Below are 20,614 nucleotides of genomic sequence, written 5' to 3'. Positions count from 1 at the left end.
GGATAGGTACCTACAGCATTGACCCTGTCAACTATTCTTTGCCACAACTACATTTTCCTGGCTGTTGATGTTTGCTGGACCTGTGCTCTGAATAGATGTGGCTCTACCTTGACAATTTCGTCCATGTTCACCCTCAACGCATCATCAGTTAAACACGGGTGTTTTGTGAGGACATGGTAGTGGTGATAAAGACAGTGAGGTAATGTTAAAAGAAAAAGGCTGAAAAAAACGAAAGTGAAGAGGTGTAGGTCTTGCATCCACCCTGAAATGTCTTTTTTTACAACAGCCCCTACAGATGACTTTCAGTGCTGGGCACTCTTTATGATATGGTAAATTATTTTTACTGCCACATCTAAAATATTTTTTCTGACATTTGTTTGCTCTTTTGATATCTTACTATTAATAGACAATTGTTTTTTCTTCGCTACACTAACATCCAGTTTTGATTCCTTCTTTATAATAATATATACACACTTCATAGAATGTTCAATTTGTTTTTGCTGTTATCAATACTTTTTCCAAGATACGGTCATCCTTCAGCCTGATCTCATCTCTGATTTTCTTCATATTGCATTCCCTGCATAAACTGGTCCTGTATGTGTTTATCTACATCACCCATGAACATACAGGGAGATGCAAGTTTTCTCACGTCAGATACATAATTTTCTACTGCATCCCCCCTCTCTGAGTTCTCCTGCCAATGTGGTACTGCTCCAATATAGTACTTATTTTTGGTAAGTAATGATTATCTGTTTTTTAGACATATCTCATACTCACTCAGTCTTTTTGCTTCATCCCAACTACCAGAGGAAGATGATTAAAGACTTCCTGCCATCTGAGCTTAGATAACGTAACAGCAATGCAGGTTTGCGTTCAGAACTCAGAGATGCTTCACAAACCTTGGAATATCTTTCAAAAACTTTCTCCCATTCATTCCATTTTATGAGAGGATCACTAGGTGCTGATAGAAAAAATGGTGGCGCAGTTACGTTCTGCATAATGTCTACTTCACACCCCAATTATATACAAAATGTGTAACGGGGTAATCATATAGCAATTACATATACAGTTTACCTCTAATGTGCAGTTTCCAGCACGTTTGTTAAGATACGTATTACAAGTATTTATTCACTAAAGATTTCTAAAAAGCCATGCCTATAACCAATACTGTTTTCTTCAAGAATCTGAAGACATGCCTATCGCTGCACACACACAATCCTTCATGAAAACCAAAACGTGCCTGTCACAGTAAACACATAGTCAAATGTGACAGCCAAAGGTGCCTGTCGCTGTGTTACTGTCAAAGATACCTGTTGCTTGACTGATGAAATACTAATACAAGCTACACTCTGTTTTGAAGCCTCCGCGTCGTGTACTTGCAGGCAACCGGTGATGTCCAATCGTGCATGCCCCTGAGAAACTATGTTACTGACCAAATACTAATACAGGCTATCAATAACTTTGAAGCGTGCCTGTATAGTTGCAGGCAACAGGCGATGTCCAAGCGTCCCTGTCGCTGAGAGAACAACGCAAGTTACATCCGGTTCAATACACTGTGAATCAACCAATAAAAATGGCTGACACAGCGTTGCTTTTCACGTAATATTTAATTGGTGGTAGGGCTTGTTTTGTTATTTCCCTTTGTCCGCGCACATGCACATGTGCTTTCCAGTCTTCTCCTCTTGTGTTGGGTATACTGCTCTCTCGCGCCTGCTTCCTCACACCTGGCACAATGTTAGGGGAATCAAATCCAGAAGATGTAACATCACTCCACAGGCACTATCTTCAGTAAGACTTCAATGTTCCACTTGTCATACACGTGCTCTTTTTTGTTTTAAAAAACATGCTGCAGCTCAACGTTCACACAAAATTGCTTGCGCTCAATAAATGTCACCAAATGTAAAAGTTACAACGCCACACTCCCTAAACGAACAGAGGATACCTGCACAGATTGTTTTCCATGTCGCAACTTGGGTGTGTTGAAGTTGAGTCCTCAACCGAGCACAAGGACGCTGAGATGATTTCAAGTAGCGTTTCTTTCTGACACATATATAGGCAAATTTGCTTGAGTTCTCCTGTTCATCTTCTCCTTCATCATCAGTGTAGTAAATTAAGTTATTCCTTATAATAATAATGAGTAGACAAAAGGTGAAATCAGATATGTTTCGTTAGATAAAGCCAATACAGAAATCATCCTAGCCATCCTCTCCAGCTCAATGTCCAGCCACAATTGAATCATAACATTCTGGTAGAGATTTTCCAACATTATATTCTAATGGAATGAGAGGAGTCTCACAGTTCACATTAGGAACCATTTACCACACGTGCAATTCTATCAGCTAGCTGGCCTTGATGTGAGGTTAGTCATTAGGCACATACTCTCACTCATTTTGCTATTTTTAATTTAGGTCTGAGGCCTGTTTCCCCCGCTCCCAGTCACTTGGCATTCTGTTTCTTTTATTATTTTAGTGAGGCACCATTTTAGTGGTGGTGGTTTATTGTGCTTAGCCATTGTCCTTCTGTGCAGAACTTTGTTATTGATTGCTTTGCATGATATTTCATTATGTGCTCACATCAAGGCGACATAAGATAGGTTCCAGGGTATTGCCGATTCAGAGAGCACAGTGTCTTCCTTACACAGGAAAAGACCTATTGTCATCTCATGGCAGTTCCAAGAATAACACAATGTTTATTATAAAACATCAGACTGCCTTAGTATTCTTAGAGGGGACAATCCAGTCAGATTGTAGTCTTAGGCTGCCCGTTGCCTTTGCAGTTTCAGCAGAAACTTAGCGCTTCCACTTCTGTCATGGAGGGGGATGTCCAGCAGACTAACAGACCTCTCCTTTACCTTCAGCACAGGTATAGGGTTTATGCTACACTCATGGAGCTAGATGGACGAATTAGGGCTATCAATACTACTTGCTCTCATGCAGGAATCTTAGTAGTGTGTGTAGGAATATTAGTAATACTATTGAGACAAATATGGCTGGACTGTTTCCATGTTTTACTTTCTTGGTCACTGTTGTAATAGTGTCTGGTTTCATCATCCTCATAATCGCACTTCGTGCCTTTTTACAAAGAATGCATTTGCTTCAATAAATCCTATTCAACCAAGATATGCTTCTGCTTGTCATTACATGTTTGAGACTTGCATAACTGAGAGAACGGGGCACAATCTGTTTCCACCACAACTTCCCTGAGGAGTCTAAGAGTATCATGCGATGGGCTGCCACAAATCACCTTTACATACAGTATCTGTGAGGTGCTGCTAGCTGAATGAGTTAGGCCAGCAGCTGCCACATGCTTTGAGATCAGACTCAGTCCCCCATACTCGGTGGTGCTGCCACTCGCAAATCAGCAGTCTCGTCATTTTGGCGATAGTCTCACAATATTGCTCTACCAACATTGGTTAGGCACTGATTTTACGGATTTCCCAAGTATCTCTGTCTCACTACATGTATAGTCACCCTAATTACCGTATACGGAGATGTCCATGGTATTAGGGACACCCTCATCAGCTAAGTAGGTAGTACCTACTTTCAGCTGCAGGTTGTTTCAAGATTGAACCTTTTAATTCTCCCCACTTGGTGATTCTGTCTCTGAACAAGGTATTACATTATTACATTTGTTATAATGGCAGACTGCAATAGAGTCACAATTGCAGCTAATATAAGACCCCCATCACAACGCACTTATTGCAACATGGTCACACAGAGGAAGTAGGAGAAGTAACCTTCATGAGTTGAGGCACACACAGCTTACAGAACAGAATTATTTTATTCATGGGTCACCTTCCCAGCAGCAGATGGGAACACACATACAATTCATCGTTACACTCCAGCAAATGCATCCGCACAATACAGACCATAAGCATCATTAGAAATACCCAGAAATTGCTGGATGGCACCCTACCACATATCCAACAGAATGTTAGACTAGATCCACTAAGTAATGATGGACCAACGTGGCCAGAATTGTCCACGTATACACCACATCCACAGTCGGTAGCAGAAATATGTACCTATACATTCATTTGATAAAAATATATAGATGCTTAATTCAATTCTTAATGTGAAGTTAAACACTGCCCCAGCAAGGGCTGCTCCAGCGCAACCACCTATGCCAACAACAGGGATCAACCCTCCAACAGTGCACTCAATAATAAGTAAAGGTCCCTCTAAATATGAAGAAATTCTATTTTGGGTGGCACAGAAAATTAGAGCTTTTGATGCAGTGTATCCCCATATGGGACCCCAAGATAAACACTGAATTCTCACAATGAATGTGCTTGCCGTTTGGGATGGTTCCCTCAGTAGACAACTGCACAACAGAGGGGACAGTATTTGCTGCTCTCTATATTTCAGCTCACGGTACACCGACACTTGTGAATTTACCGGATGTGTTGAAACAAACTCAAGATGAGCACGGGCTACCCCGGCTCTGGATTTGGGGGTGCAATTAATAGGCAATTTTGCCATAGTGTCCTCAATAATTTTAAGCAACCTTAAAGGAGAAGCAGTTGCTCTGGCAGTACGCCAGTGGCTCTGGGGTGTTCCTATACATGACCAAGAACTTGAGTTGCCAAAGATTATTGCCGAGTCCTACAGTAGTATAGGTCAGGAAAGTCTGGGGTTCAGACCTAGTAAACCCCAACTACAGGGTAAATCCAATAAGGATTTTACCAAGCAAGCGGCTGAGGGTTAAAAAAAACACTGGAATAAACAAAATCAAAATAAAGATAATGTTAAACAAAGAGAAGAATCTCCTCTTCCGGAGACCACTGAAAAATGCCATAACCTTAGCAATAGAGAAAATTTGAAAACTCCTGATTGATACCAATATATTGATATATGCCAGTATGGTTTCTTTCAGGACTACCCAGACAAACACAGTGAGAGAGGAGGGTGTTCCGAACAAGAAACAAGTAGGTGAAACAAAGAAAGATTCACAACGTTCAACTGAAACTTCCACTAAAAAATAGAGATACCTCCCCAACAGAAAGCACAGTTTAAAAGGAAACAGGTGGAAGCTATTGTGGCCCGAAATGCCATGCATGTTGAGAGCTTTAATCAAGAACAGGAAGTGGGCACTGATTCTGCTAGACAGTGGAGCAGAGGTCACAATAGTTCACTGGAATCATCAAGAGCTTCTAGATGTGACAGCAACTAACGACTATTTAGAAGTCGAAACTGCAGACAAAGTTTATAAAGTGAAATTGCAACTGGAAGTAGACATTGAGCTCACAACTAAAGTAATATTCTGGGAAAAAATTACATTGTGCTATGGTATTGTATTGGAAGAAAAGGACTGGCCACCAGATTTTGCCTGCATTCTTCCATTTGGGGAAGAGGTTATTATGCCTTCACCTCTCATTCCTAGGGAATTAGGAGAATCCTATGCAGTAGATGGGCTTTGGCACATGCCACCATGCTGTATTGCAACCATGTAGGTTGGGAGAGGGATTCCCCTACCATATAATACAGGTAAGATCTACTCCATTACCACAACCACAATATCCAAGTAGGCATGAAGCTTAAGCACCTGTGAGAGACATACTCACACAACTTGAATACCAGGTTGCGATAGAACCCTGTGTATCTCCTATGAATAACACTTTATTCACTGTAGCCAATCCTGACCATTCATACAGAATAGTCTTAGATTACAGGCATTTGAACAGCCACACATGCACATTTGCAATATAAAATGCTCGCAGTACAGCACTTATCAACAGTTTAGTGCGCAAAAAAGTACAAAACAACCCTCAATATTTTCAATCTTCTGCCAAAATATAGCAACTGACAGCAGAACAGCCTTCAGCTCATTGAGAACAGAAAGGACATTTTCACAACCCTCTCAAGGGTATAAGAACAGTCCTGGACTGTTTTCAGCTTGCGTGACTTCTATATTGCACAAATTGATCCTAAGGCATTGGCCTATGTCAATGATATTTACTTGACGGACGATGACCTGGTCCAACACCTTAGAAGGGTGCACCATATTGTTGTGGGTTTTGCAGAATTCGGATACAAATTCAATTTCAAGAAAACAAAAATTGCCTTCCTCAGTGTTCTGCTTTTGGGAGATAAGTTATCAGATGAAGGAAAGAGCCTAGCACCACACTTCTTAGACAAGTGCACGCAATTACAACCACTGGACACAACAAAAAAGCTGCAATTATTATTGGGCTTTTTAAATTTTGGCAGAACAAATATTCCAGGTTATGCACAGCACATAAAACCACTGCACGTGTACGATCAAATACGTCCAGATTTCACAAGTAAATTCTGGACATTGGAACATACACACATACTCAGCTTTACAAGACATGTTGGAAGCAAAACACTTACATACACAGAACAATAGAACAAAGTTGGTCATCAGAGTAAACTGATAGCACTGGGGTGATTTATAAGGAGGTATGGCGCTCACCCTTATATCATGTAGTAAATATATGTTTAATTCCCAACACTTCTCTCCACCTGACGGTGCTTGTAGCAAGGATTCACCCACACAACCTTGCAAAATGACAACCCAACATAAGTTGTCTTCAATACAATAACACACAGCACTCATCTTCCAGGATAATTGAAACCACTTGTTATTCTGTCCCATTAAATTCCGAATTTTCCTATTTTATTTCTTCTTTTAGATCCACTTCAGCCAAGCCAACGCGTGTTTCATCTGGGATGTAACCCAATGACTTCCTCAGGGCTTTCTTAAACTGTAAACAATATGCAATATATAATCTTTAGATGTACACTTTACCTATATTTACATATCTCTCAATCAACCCATCCTTGCGCAGCACATTGTATAGCTGTTATTTATAAGGTGGAAACCAAGTAGCTATGTAATTTTCATATTAATACATATACATATTTGTACTATTGTATATATCCTTCACATATGTCACCTTTATACGTTAAGTGATCCTATTTTGTTTGCCATGCCCAACACCCTTCGTGTTTTGAAGCATGCACACACAAGTGGAACTACATCCCCCAGATGGGGATCCCCATAGTCTTATTTGTATTATATCCCATTTGTCTAAAAAAAACTCTACCTGTCCTGTGCTCCTATATATCCATATAATCTCCTCTCATATGTATTTCATAGTATTAGGCACCGCTTATTTAAGCATTGCAGGTCAAACTTCTGTACAATAAACTAATGAAAATATAAGTAACACGATGTTAATCATAATCGCTAATCCACCTAAGTCAGCTCTCTGCAAGTGCCCGTTGTTATTACGCTTACCTATTGATATCCAATTCATTCCTTTTATCTCACTTTCTTTTAGTATCTTGAGCTGCATGTAAACTGTTGTGTATCCTGTAAACAAATAACAGCAGCTGTAAACATACACACCCTCGTTGGCTATACATCTATTCTAACGTTTAGTTATCGAATCCATACCACATACCTGCGTTCGCTTCTGTATTTTTTGTGCAATGCGAGTACGCTGTTAGACTCCCAAACAGAGTCCGTTTTCGACTTCCTGTTAAATACTCGTTCTCAATGGCAATTGAAAGAGGACTAAAATCGTATCCATACTTAACGCTACTGGCATTTGCCAACCTGATGTTAAGATCGCCCATTACTTCTCATCATTGTTTAAAATGATGTCTACACGAGGAATAAATGTTCATAGTCTATACTTGTGAGTACAATAGGAATTTTATAAACGGAGTCCAAATCTGACTATCATTACAATTATACCATTTTCTAAGCTGTTCACACCCAGTTTGGTTCTATAAAAACTATAAGTCTATATATCTTTATTCTCTCCCTATATATAATCATGCTGATCTTTACTAGAACTGCATATATATCTTCAACATAATACAGGCCAAATTGTGTCCTCAGTTTTATCAAAAATGTCTCTCACCGCTACTTTCAATTGCATATGCTGAAGTTCGACTTGTGTGTGCATCGCTTAAATCTTAAGCAGCATTTCCATAAGCTTCATTCATGTGCGGGTTGCCATCTATTTATTTCCCTCCCAGGAAATATTCCATTTCATAATCAGAATTAAGTCCACATTTCACTGCTCTCAAATGCATTATCCAAACGGATTCCTTTCTCCTCAAGGCTACTTCTCTATTCCCTCCTCGGGGATTCTTACCAATATGTTCAAATCCCAAAAATGTGAATTCCTTATGACCACCTTGTGCGGTACATGTCCTCATATGCAGTGCAATAGGATAACGTTCATCATCTTGTCTAATAGCCCTCCAGTGTTCTGCGATTCTAACTTTAAGAGGACGTATAGTGCTTCCTATATAAATTTGTTCACATTTACAAACCAACATGTATATTACATAGGTTGTATTACAGTTTAAATGTGTCTGGATAGTGTATCTACATCCCCTAAATCCATTAAAATCTTTCTTAGCTTGCCATGTCCATTTACAAACTCCACAGCTTCCACATTTGAAAAAACCTTTCTTAAAAGTGTCCAACCAGTTAACCTCTCTTTTATTGTTTGGATAACTAGGGCTTAAAAAGCTACTAAGCGTTTTTCCGGCTGGTTACTTCTGGCTTGGTAATGATATGACTTTTTAGTAACTGATCATGTATCAGAATATCCCAGTGTTTTCTCATGCTTCTTAATAATAGAGAGTTTTCTGTATAATCCAACACTATCCTTGGTCTATCTTTCTTTCTCCCTTAAGTTTTTATTTGTCTGAAATCCTAAAGTAACTTTTGCTGAGATTTCTTCACATTCTTTCTCTGATACCCCCTAGCTAGAAATAGTTTTTCCATGTCCTGCATACATTCATAAAAATCCATATCCTTACTGCAGGTACGCCTCGCTGTTATCATTTCTCCAAATGGTATTGCTTCTATCTGATGTATAGGGTTCGCACGAGTGGCATGAAATACTGAGTTGCATGAGGTCGGTTTACGATATAACCTACTTTCTATCTTATTATTTTATACATAGAGTTCTGCATCCAGGAAGTCTAAACGTACCGAGCTATATTGGTACGTGAATTTTAAATTCACTTAATTTCTATTCAGATATTCACAAAATCCCTTCAATTTATCTAAATCACCTGTACAAATCATAAAGCAATCATCAATATATCTTCCCCAATAGACAATATGTGTATGCCACTCTGCTGCTCCTCGTCGTCATACCCATCTCTCTTCAAACCAGCCCATAAATAAATTAGCATACGAGGGAGAAAATCTCGACCCAATCGCCACACTGGTTTTGTCTAAACCATTCATTATTGAAAAGAAAATAATTATGATTGAGAATTAGGTCTATCATTTCCAATAGCATATCAGTGTTATCCATCAAACTCACTGATCTTCTATTCAACATATGTTTCACTGCCTGAATCCCAGATTCATGTCTTATACTCGTATAGAGAGCCACAACATCAAGTGTCCCCATTAACATATTTGGTTAAAAATATATATCTCCAAGCAAACTTAATATATGTTTTGTGTCTTTTATAAAGGATGGAAGGTTCGCCACTATAGGTTGCAACAATATATCTACAAAATCTGATATTTTCTCTGTAGGACCACAAATCCCCAATACTATTGGTCTTCCTGGGGGAAAAGGAAGATTTTTGTGTATCTTGGGAAGGGTATAGACACAAGGGAATCTCGGACGATCCACTTGCAAATACATATATTCATCAACATCTAAGATACATTTGTCATGCCAAGATTTCAACAGCCTATGAATCATATTAGTTAAAGTCATGATAGGATTGTTCCTCAATTTTTCATAACATTCAGTACCATCCAGTTGTATGTAAACCTCTTTGCCATAATCACAGCTGTTCATAAACACTTTGGGCCAGATGTAGGAAGCATTTTGCATGGTTCAAACTGCGAAAATCGCAGTTTGCGCCATGCAAAACGCTCATCGCGATGCTCATTCACAATTTGCGAGTCAGTACCGACTCGCAATTTGTCAATGCGACTCGCAAATAGGAAGGGGTGTCCCTCTCCTATTTGCGACCCGCATTGCGATGCTAAATTGCTTTGTGACCGCAAATGCGGTCGCAAAGCAATTCACAGTTACCACCAGTGTCACACTGGTGGGAACCCATACACAAAATGGGACCCCTTCCCTTTTGTGAATGTTGCCCAAAATGTTTATTCAGAGCAGGCAGTGGTCCAATGGATCACTGCCTACTCTGAAAAAACGAAACCAAATGGTTTCGTTATTTTTTTTATTTTGCAACTCGTTTTCATTTAAGGAAAACGGGCTGCAAAATAAATAATAAAACTGCTTTATTTAAAAAGCAGTCACAGACATGGAGGTCTGCTGTCTTCAGCAGGCCACCATCCCTGTGAGTGCAGGGACTCGCTATGGGGTCACAAAATGCGACCCACCTCATTAATATCAATGAGGTGGGTCTTTGCGACCCCATAGCGAATCGCAGACGGTGTCTGAGACACCGTTCTGCATCTGATTTTGCGAATCGGAAATTGTGAGTCACAGCGACTCGCAATTTCCGATTCGCAAAATCGGAACTTCCTACATCTGGCCCTATATTTCCACCTTTATCAGCCCGTCGAATGATTAATTAATATTCTCTCATTAATGATTTCAAAGCTTGATATTCCTTAGAATTTAAAATATATTATGTCCTTTGCTCGGACATCTGCCAACAAGTAAGAGGGTCCACCGCAAAATACCCACTGCAGACCTCCCTCCTAATTTCTAACAAAACTTTACAGTGTGTGTACCTGGACCATTGCGGTCCCCTAAAAATAAACACACCAAAAAGGAACAAACAAAATCCTACCTGACCTGTATTGCTTCACATATGGCTTAAGCTCCAAACGGTCTGACCAGAAGTGATACTTTCATCACATATGTTTTCTAAATTATTTATTTATTTTTTCTTTGAGAAGGTCCTCATAATTAATTTTATAATACTTTGTTTCTTTACACATTTGTTAATTCTATACATTTCGTTTCATCCTTAGAACAAATGCTATTCATTTCATTTCATCCTTAGAACATGTAATGATCAACTAAGGACCCAATATTAACATTTTGTTCTTAAAACTCAACAGTAATAAATGCATGAAAATTTGCACACTCCTTCCACCCAATTTAAGCTATATCCCTTCCACTCACCCCAACATTTATACTCAAACATGCATCATCTCACTTATACATTACATCCCCACCTGAGCCACCTCTGTACATAAGCTACAGAAATCCACAAGAAAAGAGATCTTCAATTTGGACCGTTGTTAGGTTGCGTGTTGAGATGTTCTTGCAATATCAGTCAACACATGTTTCGGTAGCATATACCAAATATCAATCCACCTTCATCAGGACGACCTTTAAAAGGGTTTACAACAATTGTGGATATGTGTAGGGAGTGTTCTGTAAAAACAAACATGTACACATACACAACTGGTCAGATCAAACCATTTAAAACCATCAAAATACTTTACTACAACCAACAACAAGTTAATTGAGTACTTGAACCATGCAACCAGGGAAAGTGCATCACCTACTATGGGTAAGAAGTTATGTCCCTTTGTAGTCTAATAATTTCTCATAACCCTGCAAAAGTGAAGAATTATGAAGAAATATAAGAAAGAATTGTGAAGCATTTTTTTTATATATGCTTTCCAGGTGATTCATTCCATACCTTTTTCCTTATAGCCCTTGATGAACATAAACAGGTGTTCTTTTCACCATAGTTGACCTGACCACATGCTAAGTAGATTATTGTAGTCCCCTAACACTTGATGGTTCAGACAAATATATTTTAGTCATGGTTGATTCTCGCTGTGGATTCCTATGGGTATGGCCACAACAATCAGCTGATGCTGGAACTGTTATTAAGGAAGTCTTCATCTGTACTTATGCAGTAGCGGCGTTCCATTCTGACCTGGGCTCTGCCTTCGCCTCAAGGGCATTCAGGGACACCATGGCAACGATGGGGGTCCAACTCCATTTCCATTCACCCTATCATCCCGAGGGAAATTCAGTATTGGAGCGGAAAAACTGTGAATTAAAGCAGTCCTTAAAAGCAAGAGTACTAGGTATAGGTTGTAGTTGGCTTAATCATCTGTATGGAGCCTAGAGACCACTCAAAAATCTGCCCAGAAGGTTCCTGGGAGGGTGCACCCCATATGAGGTCCTTTTTGGGATACCTATGTATGTCCCAGATCTTGATGGCCCTGATTCTGTGTTGGCAGACACACCCTTTTCTTTCTGTGTCACTGTCTTTCTGTGATGAAAATTCATCTAGCATCTGCTGTCTCTTTGGGAATGAGAGATACACCAAAAACAGCAACTGGCTGAATTCCAAATGTTGGGGATCTAGGGCGTGAAAAGATTGCTGTAAAGAAACAATTTGGCCCATCATATAGAACAGAGGTTCCAGTCCTGGGAATACACAGTACCAGAACAGTCATACTGCCACCGTTGTCCGGTTCCAGAGAAAACTGCTTTGTATCCATTGACAATGTCATGTTACACCATGTGGCCAGTCCTACGCAATACCTCATGAGAAATCCTGAGCAGTTCCCGGAACCCTCTCACTGCCAGTCAGGGTGTGCCTCTCCAAGACTTAAGCAACAATGATGAGACTTCCACAAGGCTGGGAAGGGTGGAAAATGATCTTTCATTAGTACCTGTCTCTACACCATCAACAAGAAATATCCAGAGTTCTGAGTCATTTTTCTCCAATTCTACACAAACAGATGAAATAGTTTACTACGAACCACCAAACATACATCTGCCAGCTCTCCTTCACCAGCTCCAGTATTTACATGAACTGCTTCTGGATATTTTGCAGACATCAACAATTCTTTTTCAAATTCTTCAGCATCTTCTTCTGCACTTGTATCAAGATCACGTAAGCTAGTCAGTTTGCTTAAAACAAACTATTTGTTTCGCCCTTGAAATTATCTGTGGTTATTGCTAACTTTGCCTGCCTTCCTTCTCTGGTTTGGTTTCGTCACTACAGGGAGTGCAGAATTATTAGGCAAGTTGTATTTTTGAGGATTAATTTTATTATTGAACAACAACCATGTTCTCAATGAACCCAAAAAACTCATTAATATCAAAACTGAATATTTTTGGAAGTAGTTTTTAGTTTGTTTTTAGTTTTAGCTATGTTAGGGGGATATCTGTGTGTGCAGGTGACTATCACTGTGCATAATTATTAGGCAACTTAACAAAAAAAAATATATACCCATTTCAATTATTTATCATTACCAGTGAAACCAATATAACATCTCAACATTCACAAATATACATTTCTGACATTCAAAAACAAAACAAAAACAAATCAGTGACCAATATAGCCACCTTTCTTTGCAAGGACACTCAAAAGCCTGCCATCCATGGATTCTGTCAGTGTTTTGATCTGTTCACCATCAACATTGCGTGCAGCAGCAACCACAGCCTCCCAGACACTGTTCAGAGAGGTGTACTGTTTTCCCTCCTTGTAAATCTCACATTTGATGATGGACCACAGGTTCTCACTGGGGTTCAGATCAGGTGAAAAAGGAGGCCATGTCATTAGATTTCCTTCTTTTATACCCTTTCTTGCCAGCCACGCTGTGGAGTACTTGGACGCGTGTGATGGAGCATTGTCCTGCATGAAAATCATGTTTTTCTTGAAGGATGCAGACTTCTTCCTGTACCACTGCTTGAAGAAGGTGTCTTCCAGGAACTGGCAGTAGGACTGGGAGTTGAGCTTGACTCCATCCTCAACCCGAAAAGGCCCCACAAGCTCATCTTTGATGATACCAGCCCAAACCAGTACTCCACCACCACCTTGCCTGCGTCTGAGTCGGACTGGAGCTCTCTGCCCTTTACCAATCCAGCCACGGGCCCATCTATCTGGCCCATCAAGACTCACTCTCATTTCATCAGTCCATAAAACCTTAGAAAAATCAGTCTTGAGATATTTCTTGGCCCAGTCTTGACGTTTCAGCTTGTGTGTCTTGTTCAGTGGTGGTCGTCTTTCAGCCTTTCTTACCTTGGCCATGTCTCTGAGTATTGCACACCTTGTGCTTTTGGGCACTCCAGTGATGTTGCAGCTCTGAAATATGGCCAAAGTGGTGGCAAGTGGCATCGTGGCAGCTGCACGCTTGACTTTTCTCAGTTCATGGGCAGTTATTTTGCGCCTTGGTTTTTCCACACGCTTCTTGCGACCCTGTTGACTATTTTGAATGAAACGCTTGATTGTTCGATGATCACGCTTCAGAAGCTTTGCAATTTTAAGAGTGCTGCATCCGTCTGCAAGATATCTCACTATTTTTGACTTTTCTGAGCCTGTCAAGTCCTTCTTTTGACCCATTTTGCCAAAGGAAAGGAAGTTGCCTAATAATTATGCACACCTGATATAGGGTGTTGATGTCATTAGACCACACCCCTTCTCATTACAGAGATGCACATCACCTAATATGCTTAATTGGTAGTAGGCTTTCGAGCCTATACAGCTTGGAGTAAGACAACATGCATAAAGAGGATGATGTGGTCAAAATACTCATTTGCCTAATAATTCTGCACTCCCTGTATTTTCTTTTTACTGATACATGGTCATTTTCTTCCTGAACATCCTGCTGTCAAACTGGTGGATGAGGTATTAAAACCTTTAATACTGTTTTTAATTATACACAATGGACACACTGTCCAACTCCAACAATAGGAAGGTCTAAAACTTATTTGGAAAAGTTTGCATATTTCAATGGGCATGAGTTGTATTATTTTGAATTTCCTCCTACGAAGTTACAAAGTATCATATTAACTGACACCAAATTGATTTATTCTGATTCATTTGTTTCCCAGTTGGCTATTGAAGGCTACGAACATTGGTTGAAGTCAGTAGACTTAAAGAGTGTGTTGGGAAGTAGAAATTGGCAAATACAAGTGTGGGAAGCATTGTTTAGAGCATGTCTCATTCCATTATAAACTATGGGCCAGATTTATGCTGGCCTCGCGCCGTTCGAACACCACATTAGCGTCATATTTTTTACGCTAATGTGGTGTTGGAAGGGGAAAAACGCTGCACCATATTTACAAATCGTGTCAATGCTTTTATTGCTCTACTTTGTAACCCCCTGCACCACATTATGCCTGTGTCAGGCATAATGTATGCAAGGGGGGCGTTCAGGGAGTGCTAAGTGCAGGTGTTAGACACTGTAACTACGGCCACGGTGTGCCATATTTTAAATATGCGCTACATGGTAGCGTTACGGCGCGCTAAGGGGTGCTAGAAAAATGGTGCTACACTAGGTGCAGCGCCACTTTTCATAAACCTGCCCTTATATTTTTAAATGAAACAGTGCAACAAACAAGTTGTTTAGGCTTAGCAAAATTAAGGAAATGAAGGCACCCATTATCTTGTCCCCAGCAAAATGGAAAAAGATTTTAGATGGCACTGAAGAACAGCTCAATGGGTGTGTCCAGAATGGAACATTTAACTTAACACTTTCAGATCCAAATGGGTGGTTATTGTAGCTAGTGGACAAAAATGGTTGTCACTCATGTTTTGTAAATTCCACAGTGGGTTGTAGAATGAGTAGACCTTTGTTACATGTGTCACAAACACTCTGTTATTGTAAACACTTACAGCGTGGGTAAATTATGTCAACAATGGTTGAAAACATCCACACGAGCAGCTGCCAAAGAACACCTTAGTCTCCTATCTGAAGACACAGATTTACAAGATTTTTTGGTAGGTCTCCCTAAGCGATGCACAAAGTGCTTCTTGTATGCAATTTATAATGCAATTTTGAAATCATCACAAATGGAAGCTGCTGCCCTGTTAAAGCAAATACACCAGGAAAATATCCGAAAAGCTCCAGCTGTTGTAGATAATGGTATGAACACTTTGTCCAACCACATTTAAACCTTAAATATAGTTTCTTCTGCAATAGACATCATGCAAATTGATATGTCTTTCTTACAACATGGACAAAGTCAACTTAGATCCAATATGCAGTTAGGTTGGATGTTACAGGTTCTGAAAATTGCTACATATGTAATGTTAGACATCGATGTTAGACTTTTGAGTTAATTCAGGGTCATCCCCAATCTTTTTGCCTCCTGCCTCCTATTTGTTTTTACCAGTTGCTGTTGGCTTTTGAACTCTGAGCACTTTACCACAGCTAACCAGTGCTAAAGTACATATGCTCTCTATGTAAATTGTATGTAATTGGTTTATCCATGATTGGCTTATTTGATTTACTTAGTGAGTCCCTAGTAAAGTGTACCAGAGGTGCCCAGGGTCTGTAATCCAAATGCTACTAGTGGGCCTGCAGCACTGGTTTTGCCACCAACTTAAGTAGCTCTGTAATCATGTCTCAGACCTGCCACTGCAGTGTCTTTGTGTGCAGTTTAACTGTAAATTCGACTTGGCAAGTGTACCCACTTGCCAGGCCTAAAATTTCCCTTTTATTACATGTCAGACACCCCTAAGGTAGGCCCTAGGTAGCCCCAAAGGCAGGGTGCAGTGTATGGTTAAGGTAGGACATAGAGTAATGTGTTTTATATCTCCTGACAGTGAAATATTGCTAACTTCGTTTTTCACAGTTGCAAGGCCTGTCCCTCTCATAGGTTAACATGGGGTCCACCTTTGAATCTGATTATAGTGTAGATTCCCTTTGGGAGTGGATGGACATGTGGAGTTTGGGGTCTCTGAGCTCACAATTTAAAAATACATCTTTTAGTAAAGTTGATTTAAAGATTGTGTGTTTGAAAATGGCACTTTTAGAAAGTGAGCATGTTCTTGCTTATACCATTTCTGCGACTCTGCCTGTTTGTGGATTCCCTGTATGGGTCAGTTTGACAGTTGGGCTGGTTGAACCTCACACTAAACAGTGACACAAAGGGAGCTGGGGTATGGTCTGCATTTCCTGATGAGCCATCTGTGCTAGGAGGGAGGGGAGGAGTAGTCACTCACACCTGAAAGGGCTGTGCCTGCCCTCACACAATGCAGTCTCCAGCCCCCTGGTGAGTGTCTGGGTCCTGGCCTGGGCAAGGCAGGATTTCACAATCAAGAGAGACTTTGCTTTGAAGTAGGCCTACTTCAAAGGAGAAGTTGGGTATAAGAAGGGCACCCAAAACCACAGACTTTAGAACACTTCTGGAAACCAAGAGGAACCTCTGCCTGGAGAAGAGCTGAAGAGCTGAGGAAGAAGAGCTGCCCTGCCTGTGACTGTGCTTTGTGGAGCTATCCGGCAGTTGCTGCTTCTGCCAGAGTAAGAGGGCAAAGACTGGACTTTGTGTGCCTTCCATCTTGTGAAGATCTCCAAGGGCTTAATTTGGAGCTTGCCTCCTGTTGTTTGAAGTCTCAGGGACAGCAAAGACTTCTCTCTGCCAGCACCTGGAGTCTCTGGAGAGGCTCCTACTCTGCCCTGTGGTGCCCATCCAGTTCCTGGGAGCCTGAAAGGAGAAGCTGGCAGCCTAAGAGGAAGAAACACAGAACAATGCGTGGGGAAAAGATCGATGCGACTCCAATCTGCCTCCGGCTTCCCGGCTGAAAATCTACGCTCGTCTGCAATGCAACCAAAGAATCGACGCACAGAGCTGGAGAAACAACGTGCAGCATGGCTGACGGAGGCTGGGAGATCGCATCCCGTGCAGCATGGTTTTCCGATCATCGTGCGGCTGGATTTCTGATGCAAGTACCGCTTGGCGTGTAAAAACAATGCAAGGCCTGCCCGGACTAGAGAGTGCTGACCGGATCGACGCATCGATGTACTGCGGAGAGAAGAACCGATGCACCCGACCTGACGAAAGGAGAAATGACGCACGGTCTCGCTCGTGAGTGAAATCGACGCATCGCAAGCCCTGTTTGATACACACTCGCCCGTGCGGTTTTTTTTTTAAGCACCCAAGGTACATTTTCACGCTAACAGTGTTAGTGTGTGTTTAAAACTGTATGAAGACTCTTTTTGCTTTTTAATTGATAACTTGACTTGTGTATTGTGGATTTTTCTCGTTTTGGTCTTGTTTTGTTTAGATATATATTTCCTATTTTTCTAAACCTGTGTTGTGTCATTTTGTAGTGTTTTCATTAAGTTACTGTGTGTGTTGGTACAAATACTTTACACCTAGCACTCTGAAGTTAAGCCTACTGCTCGTGCCAAGCTACCAAGGGGGTAAGCAGGGGTTAGCTGAGGGTGATTCTCTTAGGGTCCTTGCTTGGACAGGGGTAACCTGACTGCGAACCAAAAACCCAATTTCTAACAATCGAGAACTTAGAAAAGTTCCCTTTCACTGTGGGGGAAATATCATCTGCGGTTTGGTTATGAATTTGCCCATTTCAACACTGCAATTCACCTTGTGTAAACACATTTCGTAGGCAGATTTGAGAAATTATGAGACATTTATATCCATGAGGTGCTGGAGCCGCCCTTCAAGTACAGATACAAGTACAAATGTTTCAATGGAATGAATGAGGTCTTTCTTAGCAGCAGCAAATGTGAGACTTCTGTAAGCCATTCAATAATGTGTCAACAGCTGTCTTTGCATGGAGCATGCAATGCTTCAGTTGAAAACTTAGCCTGTTACCTGAAGGGGTACCTGTCCCTTAGATTAGCCCAGCTTTCCAGGTGCCATCAAACGGCAGCTAGGTCCTCCTGAATGGGGAGAACTGTTGTGAAATGTGAGCCGGAATCACCAATGTCGTTTTGGTCTCTTGGACGGCTGACTTGTCGCTTACGGGAAGGGCCAGATGGAACTGCAGGATGGTCTTGCTTCTTGTAGGTCCTGCATTGAATGAGATATGGGGGACCCTTTCTGGTAGCCACGGTGCTGCTGACAAGGGAACGTCAAGGCAGTCCGTTCCCTCCAAAAGGAATCCCTGAGGAAAGACCCAAAGGGAAAAAACCCTCAATGACTGTAACTCCCTGGAACAAAATATAGGCACAGGCAAAGGTAAGTCTTCGAATAACAAAAATATAACTGGAAGAACCAGAAAAAAGGCATGAAAAAAGCTGGAAAAAGCTGGAAAAAAAGAGCGTGGTCACCACCAAAGGAAGTATTGCAGTGCAATGAGACCAAGAGTCTCAATCCTTATGTACCCAAGAACAGGAAGTGACATTCAGGAAGGAACAAGACGCCATGTTAGATTGGGAAAAACTACCATAGGGAATATGGATGAGGACACCATGTTGGAAAGGGATCCTGATGCATGCAGGGAAGAGGAAGACATGCTGGGAAGAAGAAAATGGCTCCACCCAATAAAGAAGCAGGCAAGAAGAGAAAAGACTAAAACGAAACAGAAAAGAGAAGAACAGAACAGAGCAAAATACCAGTTAAGTGATATAGTGGGGGGAATGGGGGCCCACCGTTAATCCCCAGGCCGCGCCGCGCCCCGAGCTCGCCGAGGCCCAATGCCCAACCTAGGGTGTTGTGCGAGGTAAGGCCAGAAAAAAGGAGCGCAGCATGCCCGGCGGCCGAGGGAGTGCACCACGGCCCCAGCCGCATCCCGAACCGGTTTCCCCGTGCTGTTGGGTCCGGGTTTGTCAGTACCTTGAAAAGTAAATATTGCATTTTATCTTCAGCCATACCCCTCATATTTTGAGTGCTTTTGGAGGATTCCCTGTGCCTTTGGCTTTGATTGGTGGTATATTGCTCTTGCTATTTCTTCTTTGCAATGGCTGCTCCAGCAGAACAAGAAGGACTGATGGTGCTTCCACCAGCCCAACTGTGTTGTGAACGCAGGATGCAGTATTTTGGAGCACCACTCCTGGAAGAACTGTAGTCCAACTGGTCTTTGTCATTCAGACAGGCCTTTAGCTGTGTGCAGCCTGTGTTTCGTTGCCAGTGGTGCCAATTTGAACATACACCAGAAGAGTGTCTTGCTATGCAGCGCGTACCTTCTTTGGATGTAGGTCTATTGTTTTTCTCAATGAAGGCTCATCAGCACACTGAGATTGTAATTGCTACGAGAAGCTTCTTATGAGCTGCCATTTGTGGATCCAGTGGCGCAATATGCTACTGCACCAAGCACTCCACGGGATGCTGCCACTTTGGCTGGGCCATTGGCTGAGGCACAGGAATATGAGTGCTCCCTCACCTTCTTTCTTACTGAATTGGTTAACTTGTCATCTATCGAAGTGGCGTCCTCTCTAAATTAATTTACATGTGAAGACATTGGGAATTTTTTACAGGATCATGATTATTGTCAATTATGTGATATTTGGCTTTCCATTTTTGAATGGCTCTTTTGCATCAATTCTAAAGCTCTAATTTGTCCTTTTACATAATTTGGCTCGCTCTTCGTAATCCTGGCTTGTCTGGGTAGACATTTTTTTCTCAGTTCATGTATATATTTTAGCATGTTTTTAATTAGATTGTAGCAGCATTAATTTTAGGGGTTTATTGCTAGACCACATAGCACTCTTGAACCGACAATGGAGAGGGTGTCATGAGGTTAGTCGTTAGGCACATCCTCACACTTATTTTGCTTATTTTAGTTTAGGTCTGAGGTCTGTGACCCTCCACTGAGTCACTTGGCATTTTCTTCCATCTGGTATTTTAGCGAGGCACCATTTTAGTGGTGATTTTTTATTACTGTTATGCATTGTCCTTCTCTGCAGGACTTTGTTATTGATTGTTTTGCACAATATTTCATTATGTGCTTTC

The 20,614-nt window shown here is 41.2% G+C and overlaps 1 protein-coding gene and 1 long non-coding RNA gene across 2 annotated transcripts in view; one reads left to right on the top strand and one right to left on the bottom strand.

Annotated features, from left to right (window-relative positions):
• Nucleotides 1-20,614, top strand: part of LOC138259698 (phospholipid-transporting ATPase IK-like) — a 592,788-nt gene that overhangs the window by 424,760 nt on the left and 147,414 nt on the right. The gene's annotated exons all lie outside the window — the stretch shown is intronic.
• LOC138259589 (uncharacterized) lies at nucleotides 1,766-7,501 on the bottom strand. The gene is made up of 3 exons (XR_011198755.1): nucleotides 7,430-7,501; nucleotides 7,264-7,338; nucleotides 1,766-2,121 (listed from the first exon to the last, which is right to left on the bottom strand). It is a non-coding gene; the product is annotated as an uncharacterized lncRNA (long non-coding RNA).

This window comes from Pleurodeles waltl, chromosome 9 (assembly GCF_031143425.1).
Source record: "Pleurodeles waltl isolate 20211129_DDA chromosome 9, aPleWal1.hap1.20221129, whole genome shotgun sequence".
NCBI classification, from domain to species: domain Eukaryota; kingdom Metazoa; phylum Chordata; class Amphibia; order Caudata; family Salamandridae; genus Pleurodeles; species Pleurodeles waltl.
This window is presented reverse-complemented; position numbering and strand designations above follow the sequence as displayed.